Raw genomic sequence first — 12,252 nt, forward strand, 5'->3', positions numbered from 1 at the left:
AATGTCTTCAAAAAGTAAAACATGTCAACTTTATGAAGCAAACATATGTGTATATGTGAATCAACATATAATTTATTTGGAATGTTCATTTTCCTTACAAGCAGAGAGCTTTAAAGTTTTGGAATTTTTCACCCAAAAATGATGCAAGTATCGACAAAGATTTTTACCACTAACATAAAGTATAAGATGTCACGAAAAAACAATCTTGGAATCAAATTCATAAGTTAAACCATCCCAGAGTTATTAATGCTTAAAGTGACAGTGGTCTGATTTGCAAAAAAATACTCTGGTCATAATAGACTTGATCCTTAAGGGGTTAGTTTTAGTTAATCCATGTGAGCTATGATTGCCCTATAACCTTTGCCTTCAGATCCTAAGATTCATTTTAAATTGTAAAGATTGAAAAATCATGGTGAGTGAGAGCTAGATGGTGACGTTTGATGTGTCATCCTGTTCAGTGACCTAAATCGTGTTCTATGACTTTGGTTGTTTATTTTGACCATTTGGATAGAAGGTCCCCAAATGTTAAGTCGATCACAGTGTATAGCTTTCTCCACCACCCCAAATTATCAATAATAATTAGTAAAGTTACCAGTTAGAAAGTGTTCAATTCTCTTACAATGCCTTCTCAGGAGAAAAAGAGAAAAAGGAACACAATAGCACCCCTGGTGAAGTACGTTAGGCACAGGTAGGGAGATGCTGGTAATAACACTCACCCTGTGGTGTTGCGCTCAGAGCACAACATCTGGTATCGCATGTATCATACAGTGGGATCCTGCAGCTTGATTCCCCCGATCCCAGGCAGCGTCTGGTCCGGTAATGGTATAGGCAGCAGAAGAAACAAAAACGGAACTTATTCCAAGCGCCAGATCCCTTGAGGTAGTCAGTCTAACAAAGTAGACCAATTTCAATAAAAGATAACATTTATTCCAAGCATAAATCAACGCGTTTCAGACCCGAAACGGGCCCTTCATCAGGACAGAATGTCAATTATTTCTGCAGAATCTGCTTGGAAATGCCTTGCCGCCATTGGTGACGGTGCATTTCTGAGCAGTCCTAGCGCTGGCATGTTCTGCCAGCATCTGCTGTCTTTAGAATACTGCTCCAGACAGTTCCTAACACGGACAGAGGTGTCAGCAGAGAGCACTGTGGACAAGAATTTCCTCAGTAGCATACAGCTGCTAAAAAGTACTGGAAGGGTAAAGATTTTTTTTATAGAAGTAATTTACAAATCTGTTTAACTTTCTGTACCAGTTGATAAAAAAAAACAATGTTTTCCACCGGAGTACCCCTTAAATATAGAACATTGCCTATCATGCTGATATCCAGCATTATGATGATCAGCGGGTATGAAGCACGCTTACTCCTCCATACTTCATACATATATGTCTCAAATTGGGGTTAAACTGTGGAACAGCCTTTTAAGGAACATTAATTGACATTTAACAAAAAGAAGATCATTTTTTTTAGAAAATTAGTGTGAAAAATAAAGAATGTACATGCTTTTAATCAAAAAATATAGAAACAAACAATTTAGTTCACAATAACAAGGCACTTTTGCAGTAAAGCACAGGTAGTGACAGTAAAACTAGAGTATTAAAGGAGTACTCTAATTTAAAAATATATACCATCCAAATGTTCCCAATGGCTGTACCTCTCTGCGCATGTACGTATTTCTGAAATCGGTTCAGCCATTCTCCCGATGCGGGGCCCTGTATTTTCTTCAATATCCTGGTTATGGTGGTGTGGAGGATGACTTACAAATCGTCATCTCCCATGCTGCATTGCTACAATTTCCTGTCCCTCCGTGCCTCCCTCCTCCTCAACCATTCCCCTCGCTCCTGCTCTCTCCTCCCTAATAATTTTAATAAAAACGCCCCCCGCTGCCGCCCATGCCCCTAAACACACCCCTATCATCTTCGTCTCCCTCCCCTCCATTCCCCCGCACCAATGAAAGGGAGCTCCGCCGATGCATTCGGCTCCCAGAGGAGATATAGCTATGCGAGCACAGGCATGCGCTCTGATAGAGGCTACGCAAGTCGTTTGTAGAATATCCCTGTTAGTTACGACAGCATAACTATCAGGGATATCATTGGCCTACAATTATCACATGGCCGGTCCCGGGGAGATGGTATGTGCGCACGCGCAGCCGGATCGCGCTGATAGGCGGAGGGTATTCTGACGTGTTTGCACAGCCCAACCAATGACGGCTGTGCAAACGAAGACTACATGAAGGTGCAAAGGATGGGAGTGACCGGATTGCGGTGAGGGGGCAGGCTAAAGATGGGTTCACACTACGTTTGTAGTGTACGGTTGCTGGATCCGGTTGGGAGGGACGAAAACCGTCCGCTCCCGTATCCCAGCCGGATCCGGCAAGAACCCCATTCATTTCAATGAGCCGACCGGAGGAATACCACGGTTTTAGGTCAAGTCAAAAAAACGTATACGGGGCAAAAATTAGACAACCGGAGTCAGCGTTTGACGTCGGTCGGCTCATTGAAATGAATGGGGTTCGGGCCGGATCCGACTGGGATACGGGAGCGGACGGTTTTCGCCCCTCCCAACCGGATCCAGCAACCAAACACTTCAAACGGAGTGTGAACCCACCCTTAGAGAGGAGAGGACTATGAGAGCAGTGACGTTTCATTACCAAGATGGCCACGGTAGGCTGAACACAAAGGGTCCGAAATTCATAATTCTGCGAGACAGGCTGTACTTCCAGATATCGAAAAAGTCTGGGATGCATGCAAGTGAGACTACTGAGGTAATTGACTTTCTTATATAACTTTGTGCTAGCTGTGCAATGCCATAAAATAACTTTGCTCCAGAGTACTCCGTTAACTGTGATACTTTTGCACACCAGAAAGTGAACATGGACCTTTGACTATCCATATTAAAATGCACAAATAATTTGGCCACACCTTTTTAAATAAATTGGTGAGTAAGGTGCTAATAATTAAATAATAAATTATATGCAAAATATCTGAATATGTAGTGTTAAAAGGTGTGCCATATTTTATGCAAATGTGGTGCAGATAATGCAAAAAAAAAAAAAAAGTGATGTTAAATTATTTAAATATCCCCCAATGTGTCTGCAAACATCCACAGTTTTTGCTATGACTCTGTGTGGATATAAAATCTGTAATTTAGGTCAATTTCCATATGGATCTTGTGGATGTGGATTTTTTCCACAGCGTGTGATTTAAATTTTTTAAGTATTATACACTTCACTGCTACCGCAAATGCTACAGATTTTTCTACAAGGACATTTCTCTGTAGAAAATATGCAGCTTTTCCACTATGTGATAAAGGGGTTATCCAGGAATTGAAAAACATACATATTAGCCCTCATTTACTAATGGCAACCTGACTTTTTTTGTTGGGTTGTGCGACCAAATTTGGTTGCACAACCCAACAAAATATATCATCACGAGTGTTTTTTAAACCTGTCAAAATGGGCGTGGTTATCTCAAAAAGGGGCGTGTTCCTGACAAAAAAGAAAAAAACACTCAGAGTATGATGAAAAACACAGGAAAACCTGTGAACTTTTGTTCACCAAAACCCGACAGCTCTGAGCTGTCGGGAAATGACTCAAAACTGACTAAATCCTACCCCCATCATGGAACAGGGTCTGTTCCATGTTTGGGGTAGTAGTATAGGGGCAATTGGGTTGATCGCATCGGGTCTCACTTCTGAGACCCGATCCGATCAAAAGTTACTAAGCAGGGGAGCGGCCGGCATGGTCCGCTCCCCAGCGATGAACAATGTATTTTACTTTTATTTTCAAGTCGGACATTTTGAATCCAACTTTTGTTTTTTTCAATAGGAAGATGGTCATGTGACACATCAAACTTATTGGGAATTTCACAAGAAAAACAATGATGCGCTTGGTTTTAATGTAACTTTATTCTTTCATTAGTTATTTACAAGTTTCCGACCACTTATAAAGTGTGTTCAATGTGCTGCCCATTGTGTAGGATTGTCAATGCAAGCCTCTTCTCCCACTCTTGATAACCCCTTTAAGGACGAATTCATACGTGGCAAATACGTTGCAGAAACATGTGCAATTTATTTACAGAGGTTCAGTTCATTCATTCTTATTTTTGCTGCAGATTTGCTGTAGCAGATTTTGCTGCCAATTCACTTCAATGTGTGGCAAAATCTGCTGCAGCAAGAAATAAGAATGTGTAAACTGACTCTAAGGGTACATTCACACATGCATATTTTACTGCAGATTTTCCCACCCACTGACTCTTGAAAACACAGGCTGATATTCTGCAAATAAACGGTGGCGGCTGAACAATGCTAGGACATGCTCCGAGCAAGGACCATTTGGAGATGTCACTGAAAGAATTGACATGTTAATTCTTTCGGAAGACACTGGAATCAGAATTACGCCATGAGCACAACGCAACAGAATCCTAGTAAATAAATATTGCTACTCTGCTGAAATTTTTCCACCTGATTCCGCTTGGAAATGCCTTCGTGTAAATGTGGTTTAACAAAAAAAGAAGCTGAAGAACCTGAACAGATCTCACTTGTCTTTTCCTTAAAAGCTCTGTAGATTATATGTGTAGTTTTTATTACACATTGCAGCAGGTCTTGTTAACACTTTATAAATATATTATAATGTCCATATTTAATAAAACATGATCTTCCATTTGACTTCCTTCCTATATCACTAGGTGTTCTATGTTGTAGTAAATTATTAATAAACTCCAAGCATGTGTTTGTTGAGGATTAACATTGTGCCTGGCTATAATAGGTCCCAAACATGTGTTCCGTTCTGCTTCAATTCAGACGAGTCTTGTTTCTCCTTCATCAGTAGAAGGAACAAATTGCAATTTTGTTTTGTGTTCACAGATTGTACTGTGATGTTAAATGTATGGTAAGAATCCATATATTAATATTAAGTGGATAGTTTGAATTTTTTACTCTAAGACAACAAGCTCATTTTTGGTCCTAGCCAGCAAGGGTTGAATTAAAGAAATTTTTTTGCAGCCATTTGTTTTTAATATTCTCATGTCTGGCTCACTTTTATTTATTTATTTAAGTTCTCAGCACCGCTCATTTACCGTATATACTCGAGTATAAGCCGAGTTTTTCAGCACGATTTTTCGTGCTGAAAACGCCCCTCTCGGCTTATACTCGAGTGAACTCTCTGCCTGTCAATCCCTTCATCAGTGGTCTTCAACCTGCGGACCTCCAGATGTTGCAAAACTACAACTCCCAGCATGCCGGTTGTAGTTTTGAAACCTCTGGAGGTCCGCAGGTTCAAGACCACTGCGGCCTTCGTCATCATCCAGCCCCCCCTTTTGTTTTGTACTCACGTCCCTGTGTGTCGTCGTCAAGGCAACGTCACTAGTCCAGGGCAGGCCCGGAGCGCGGAGAAGAGGGCCCCCCCCCCCCCCCGGTGAAAATGGACAGCCTGCAATGACTAATCCTCCCCACCGGATGGTCCCTGCAGCATAGATGGCCCGGACCAGCTCACCCTAACTTCCCGCCGAGGGGAGGTGCGTACAAAACTAAATGCTGGGAGTTGTAGTTTTGCAACATCTGGAGGTCCGCAGGTTGAAGACCACTGATGAAGGGATTAACAGGCGGTGATGATGAAGGGGGGGGGGGTGATGACGAAGGCCGCAGTGGTCTTCAACCTGCGGACCTCCAGAGGTTTCAAAACTACAACTCCCAGCATGCCTGGACAGCCGATGGCTGTCCGGGCATGCTGGGAGTTGTAGTTTTGCAACATCTGGAGGTCTGCAGGTTGAAGAACACTGATGAAGGGATTGACAGGTGGTGATGATGAAGGGGGGGATGATGACGGGGGTCTGGATGATTACATGGGGGGATGATGTATTTCCCACCCTAGGCTTATAGTCGAGTCAATAACTTTTCCTGGGTTTTTGGGGTAAAGTTAGGGGCCTCGGCTTATATTCGGGTCGGCTTGTACTCGAGTATATACGGTAAGCGCATCTTGTCTTATGGAAAGGAAATACTGAAATTATTCCTTATGGATCCCTATGCTAATATTCTTTTTGGCTTTTTTGTTTTTTCCTTGCATTCTAAGATCCATCTTTTTTTTTTCTTCTTTCAACAAAGGTATATGAGGCTTGTTTTTTGCAGGATCAATTCTACTTATCAATGACCCCCTTCTATCACAAAATGTTCTTTGAAACAAAACATACAAAGTTCCAAAAGTGCCTCTTTTTAGCATTCATTTTATTTAGTGTTGAAAGTGTGGGATAAATAATGTTACATTTTTATATTTCAGACATTTATTTAAATGGGCACTGTCAGATTCAAATCTTTTTATATGTTGTTCATCTTGGACAAACATTAACCTTTCTAATATACTTAATAAATGTTTTAATCTCCTTTTTATAAAAAATCATAGTTTTAATCTGTAAAGGACGAGTTTTAATCTGTAAAGGACGCAGGGTGTACAGATACCCCTGGGCTCCTCGTACTTAGCGCACTGGGACATATGTACTTAGCGCACTAGGACATATCTGTACGCCCCAAGTCCTGCCGCAGCTATGAAGTGGGTGCCGGAACCCACCGGAAATGGAGGACATCAGCGATCATGCTGATGTCCACCATAAATCCCTCAGATGCTGTGATCAATACTGATCACAGCATCTACAGAAATTTGGTGGTTCTAGCCCCCTGTGGGGACAAAAAAAGTAAAAAAAAAGTTTTAATAAAAGCGAATAAACCCCTCCCCCAATACAAATAAAATTCCCCTCTTTTCCCATATTTTTAATAAGGTAAAAAATGTAAATAAATCAATATATTTGGTATGGTTGCGTGCGGAAATGTCCAGAAATTAAAATATTAAGTTAATGATTCCGTAATGGTGAATGGTGTAAGCGTAAAAAATTACCACAGTCCGAAATTGCTGATTTTTGGTAACATCACATAAATAAAAAGTGACCAAAAAGTCACATTAAAGCAAAATTGGTATTGATGAAAACGACAGATCATGGCGCAAAAAATGAGCCCTCATACAGCCGCCCTGGGAAATAGCGCACAATGAAATACATGTACACCGCACGGTTCTGCGATCACTGTGTCGCCCGACACGATGATGGGAACCAGCCAGCTGATGTCTGGCATTAACCCTTCAGATGCCATGATCAATACTGATCACGGCATCTGAAGTATTGCGGTGATGTTCAGGCATACATCCAACCATCCATGGTACAATGACGTGTTAGGATGGCCGGCAGAGCTCCTCTCCCCTCCTCTGGCCAGCTCCTGCAGTCTTCTTCTCTGGTCTGCCTTCCTACAGACAAGGGAAGTAGATTGCAGATAACATATATGCTAACACATATGATAACGCATATGCATAGCACTGTTGATATATTTGCAATCCTAAAATTGCAATAAATAGTCCCCTGTGGGAGAAAAAAAAGTGTAAAAAAAAGTCCCCCAATAAATTAATTAAACCCCCCTCGTTTTCTACGTTACCAAACAAAATGTGTCCTCTTCTGACCCCTATAACTTTTTTATTTTTCCGTACATGGGGTGGTTTGAGGGCAAATTTTTTGCTACTTTGTAATAACATCAGTATCATTTTACCCGACGTAACGGAAAGAAAATCATTTTGTGACAAAATAAAAAAAAAAAAAACACCATTTTGTAACTTTTGGGGACTTCCGTTTCTATGCAGTAAATTTTTGGGTAAAAATGATACCTTATATTTATTCTGTAGACCCATACGATTAAAATGATACCCTACTTATATAGGTTTGATTTTGTCGTACTTCTGGAAAAAAACTACATGCAGGAGAATTAATACGTTTTAATATGTCGTCTTCTGATCCCTATAACTTTTTTATTTTTCTGTGTATGGGGCGGTTTGAGGGCTCATATTTTGCGCTGTGATCTGAAGTTTTTATCGGTACAATTTTTGTTGTCATGGGACTTTCTATATTGCTTTTTATATTTTTTTTAGGCTACACAAAGTGACTAAAATACGCAATTTTGGACTTTGGAATATTTTTTTTACATGTAAGCCATTGGCTGTGCGGTTTATTTAACGTTATATATTTGTATAGTTCGGACACTAACGCACGCGACTGTACCACATATATTTATGTTTATTTTTGTTTACATATATTTATTTTTTTTAAATGGGAAAAGGGGGGGGGGGGGTGATTTAAACTTTTATTAGGTAAGGGGTTAAATCACATGTATTAACTTTTTTTAAAACTTTTTTTTACACCTTAATTTATTACTATTACATGCAGTCATTAGATTGCATACACTGAGCAATGCTATACCATAGCATAGCATTGATCAGTCTTATCTGTGCTTGATTGCTCCAGCCTGCAGAGCCTGGCTGGATCATCAAGGCACAGAACGGATGGCGAGGAGGCTGGTAGGGGCCCTCCCGCCATGCTCTCAGCTGTTCAGGGTGCTGCGATTTCACCACAATGGTCAAAAACAGCCCGCAGAGCTATCCGGGATGTCTTTCTCCTGTTTTACACACCAAAATCAACTTTGCGGCATCTAAAGGGTTAATACTAGACATCAAACAGCTAATAGCAACTTGGATCCACCGGGTATGAAGCGCGCTCTGCTCCTGAGTGAGCTTCATATAACGGGAGCGGGCAACGGACGTAAATATACTTTCATTGTCCTAAAGGGGTTGAAATAAAATTTTGAGGATCCCGTACTGTGAAAGGCATAAATGTAAAAATAAAAAAGAAGTAAAAAATTGTTGATTTCAGTAACATTACACCCCAGAAAAAAAAATATATAAAGTGATCACAAAGTCACATATACGCAAACATGGTACTGATAAAAACTACAGATCACAGTGCAAAAAAAATTAGCCCTAATACAGTTCCCTATATGGAAAAATAGGAAAATCATAGGTGTAACATAGTTTGTAAGGTTGAAAAAAGACAAGAGCCATCAAATTTAACTTAGAATCCTATTATGTTGATCCAGACGGAGTCAAAAAACCCCATGAGGCTGATGCCAATTGCCCCATGACAAAAATTTAGGAAAAATTACCATATTGGAGTCCTTCCCGACTCCAATATGGCAATAAGAATAAATCCCTGTTCTATTCACATAAATCAATAATCCATAACCTGTAATATTATACTTTTCAAAAAAAAAAAACACATCCAGGCCTCCCTTGCAACTTGTTTATTGAGTCAGACATTACAACATCATGTGGTAGAGAGTTCCATAGTCTCACTGCTCTAACAGAAAAGAATCTCTGTCTGTGACGATGGTGATACCCTTGTTATGGTTATCGGCCTAGGTATAAAAAGATCACAAGAAAAATCTCTGTATTGCCCATTCATATATTTGTACCTTGTGATCAAATAGCCCCTAAGACATCTTTTCTCGAAACTAATAACCCCAGGCTTGATAACCTGTCTTGGAACTGTAATCCACCCATTACATGAATTATCTTTGTCACCCTCCTCTGCACCCCCTCCAGTTCAGCCATGTCCTTCTTATATACAGGTGCACAAAATTGGGTACAATACCCCATATATGATCTGACTAATGATTTATACAGACGCAAAACTATGTTCTTGTCTCTAGCCTCTATGCTTCTATTGGTGGTCAGAATAAAGTGACTTTGACTGTGTCCTGAAAGCAATAAAGGTACTAATTTTGTTTAAAAAGTTTAAGTTTTTTTTTAACCCCTTAAGGACCAAGGGTTTTTCCATTTTTGCACTTTTGTTTTTTCCTCTTTACCTTTTAAAAATCATAACTCTTTCAATTTTGCACCTTAAAATCCATATGATGGCTTTTTTTGCACCAGCAATTCTATTTTCTAATGACATTAGTCATTTTATCCTAAAAACGACGGCAAAACGGAAAAAAAAATCATTGTGCAACAAAATTGAAGAAAAACACCATTTTATAAATTTTGGGGACTCCCCTTTCTATGCAGTACATTTTTCGGTAAAAATGACACCTTTTCTTTATTCTGTAGGTCCATACGATTAAAATGATACCCTATTTATATAGGTTTGATTTTGTCGTACTTCTGGAAAAAAAACTACATGCAGGAAAATTAATACGTTTAAAAATTACCCCTATAACTTTTTTTTTCTGCGTATGGGGCGATATGAGGGCTCATATTGTATGCCATTGACCATGCGGTTTAATTAATTATATATTTTTATAGTTCAGACATTTATGCACGTGGCGATACCACATATGTTTATTTATTTATTTTTTTACACTTTTTTTTAAAGGGGAAAGGGGGGGGGGGTGATTCAGACTTTTATTAACCACTTAGGGGCCTAGGGGGTATGGATACGCCTTGATGCCCTGGGTCCTTAAGTACCAGGGCGTCAAGGCGTATCCATACGCCCTAGGTCCCTAAGTGGTTAATAAGGGTGTATCCATATGTCCGTCGAAATTTCTGTCCCCGCCACGCGCCAGGAGGGGACAGGGATGCCTGTTGAAATCATTCAGCAGACATCCCGTGCAAATGCCGAAGGTGGTCCTGAGGCCCCCCCGTGTCGGCGATCACGCCAGATTGTTGGTAAACTCAAACCAGCAATCTGCTGCGATTCGGGTCATACAGGTCACAATGTGATCGGGGGTGTACAATACACCCCCAATCACCTACTGTATCTATGGGGAGGTGGCGTCCTATACCAGACCCCGCTTTACAGTATGGCCATGGCACGGAAGCGGTTCGAGGCCATTCGAAAATGCCTCCATTACACCCCAAATTTTTTGGAGGCCTACGTACCGCTTAGGGAGCTCTCTGTACATGAGTCGCTTATCAGTTTTAAGGGGAGACTCATCTTCCGCCAGTATATTCCCTCGAAGAGGGCGCGGTATGGCGTGAAGCTCTATAAACTTTGTGAGAGTACCTCCGGGTACACTTACAAGTTTAGAGTATATGAGGGACGAGATTCCAGTATTGAACCCCCAGATTGTGCCCCCAATCTGGGTGTTAGCGGGAAAATCGTTTGGGACCTTATGCACCCATTGCTGGATAAGGGTTACCACGTGTACGTGGACAACTTTTATACCTGCATCCCTCTGTTCACATCCCTTGCCGCCAGATCCACATCTGCATGTGGGACCGTGCGGAAGAATCAGAGAGGCCTCCCTCTAAATTTTATTCAGACACCTATGCCCAAGGGCGAGTCCCGTGCCCTTACCCATGAAAACCTGTTGCTGGTCAGGTATAAGGATAAGAGGGATGTCCTTAAGCTGACCACAATTAATGGTAACGGCAGCTCACCTGTCCCTGTGCCAGGTACCACAACAACAGTCCTCAAGCCCGATTGTATTCTGGACTACAATCGGTATATGGGGGGAGTTGATCTTTCTGATCATATCCTCAAGCCATTCAACGCCATGCGGAAAACTCGTGTATGGTACAAGAAAGTTGCGGTCTACTTGGTACAGGTTGCCACGTACAACTCTTTTGTACTGTACCAGAACGCTGGCAACACAGGGACATACCTTCGGTGTGTCTCTTTCCTGATCTTTGCTGACCAGGAAAGAGCAGGCCGGAGTTCCCAAGGAACTGAAGTTATAGGTGCCAGGATAGTCCAAGGCCAACACTTTCAAGGTGAAGTCTCCCACACTGGAAAGAAGGGACAATCCCAGAAAAAATGGTATGTAACAGGAGGGGGATTCGGAAGGACACCATCTATCAAAGTGACACTTGCCCCGATCATCCGGGCCTCTGCATTAAAAACTGCTTGAGGGAGTATCACACTTCCATGCAGTACTAAATTTTCGATTTAAATTTTCCATAATTTGACCCCAATGTACCAATTCCAGAGTACATTCCGAGTTTTAATGTTGCCTCAAATGCGCAGCGCTCTCTCTCCACCTGAGTGGGGTGCACATTTGAGGCAACAGGTTAGGGACGGCCACACACGTCACATTCCCAGAATGATGATTCAGAGCATAGGGTTTGGGATGGGCATATTTTTTTTGTTTTGGCTATGCTCTGAGTCATCATTCTGGGAGCATAACCTGTTTCATAATTTTATGTCCCACTGTACCCCTTGTTAGTAGTTAGTATACCCCATCTAATGCCCCTTGAGGGGGGGGGGTGTCCCACTGTTCTGGCTCCGTAGGCAGAAGCTCAAGGCCCCTGACTGCCCACCTGTTCCTCCGTGACCAGTGTGCATCCGCAGAGCCCAGCTATGAGGTATGTCCTTACTCCAAAGAAATGTATTTACAAATAAAAATTTTTTTTGCTGCTCTGGCACTAAATGCAACATGCCCCCCCCCCCCCCC

The sequence above is a fragment of the Hyla sarda genome, chromosome 13 (assembly GCF_029499605.1).
Source record: "Hyla sarda isolate aHylSar1 chromosome 13, aHylSar1.hap1, whole genome shotgun sequence".
NCBI classification, from domain to species: Eukaryota; Metazoa; Chordata; class Amphibia; order Anura; family Hylidae; genus Hyla; species Hyla sarda.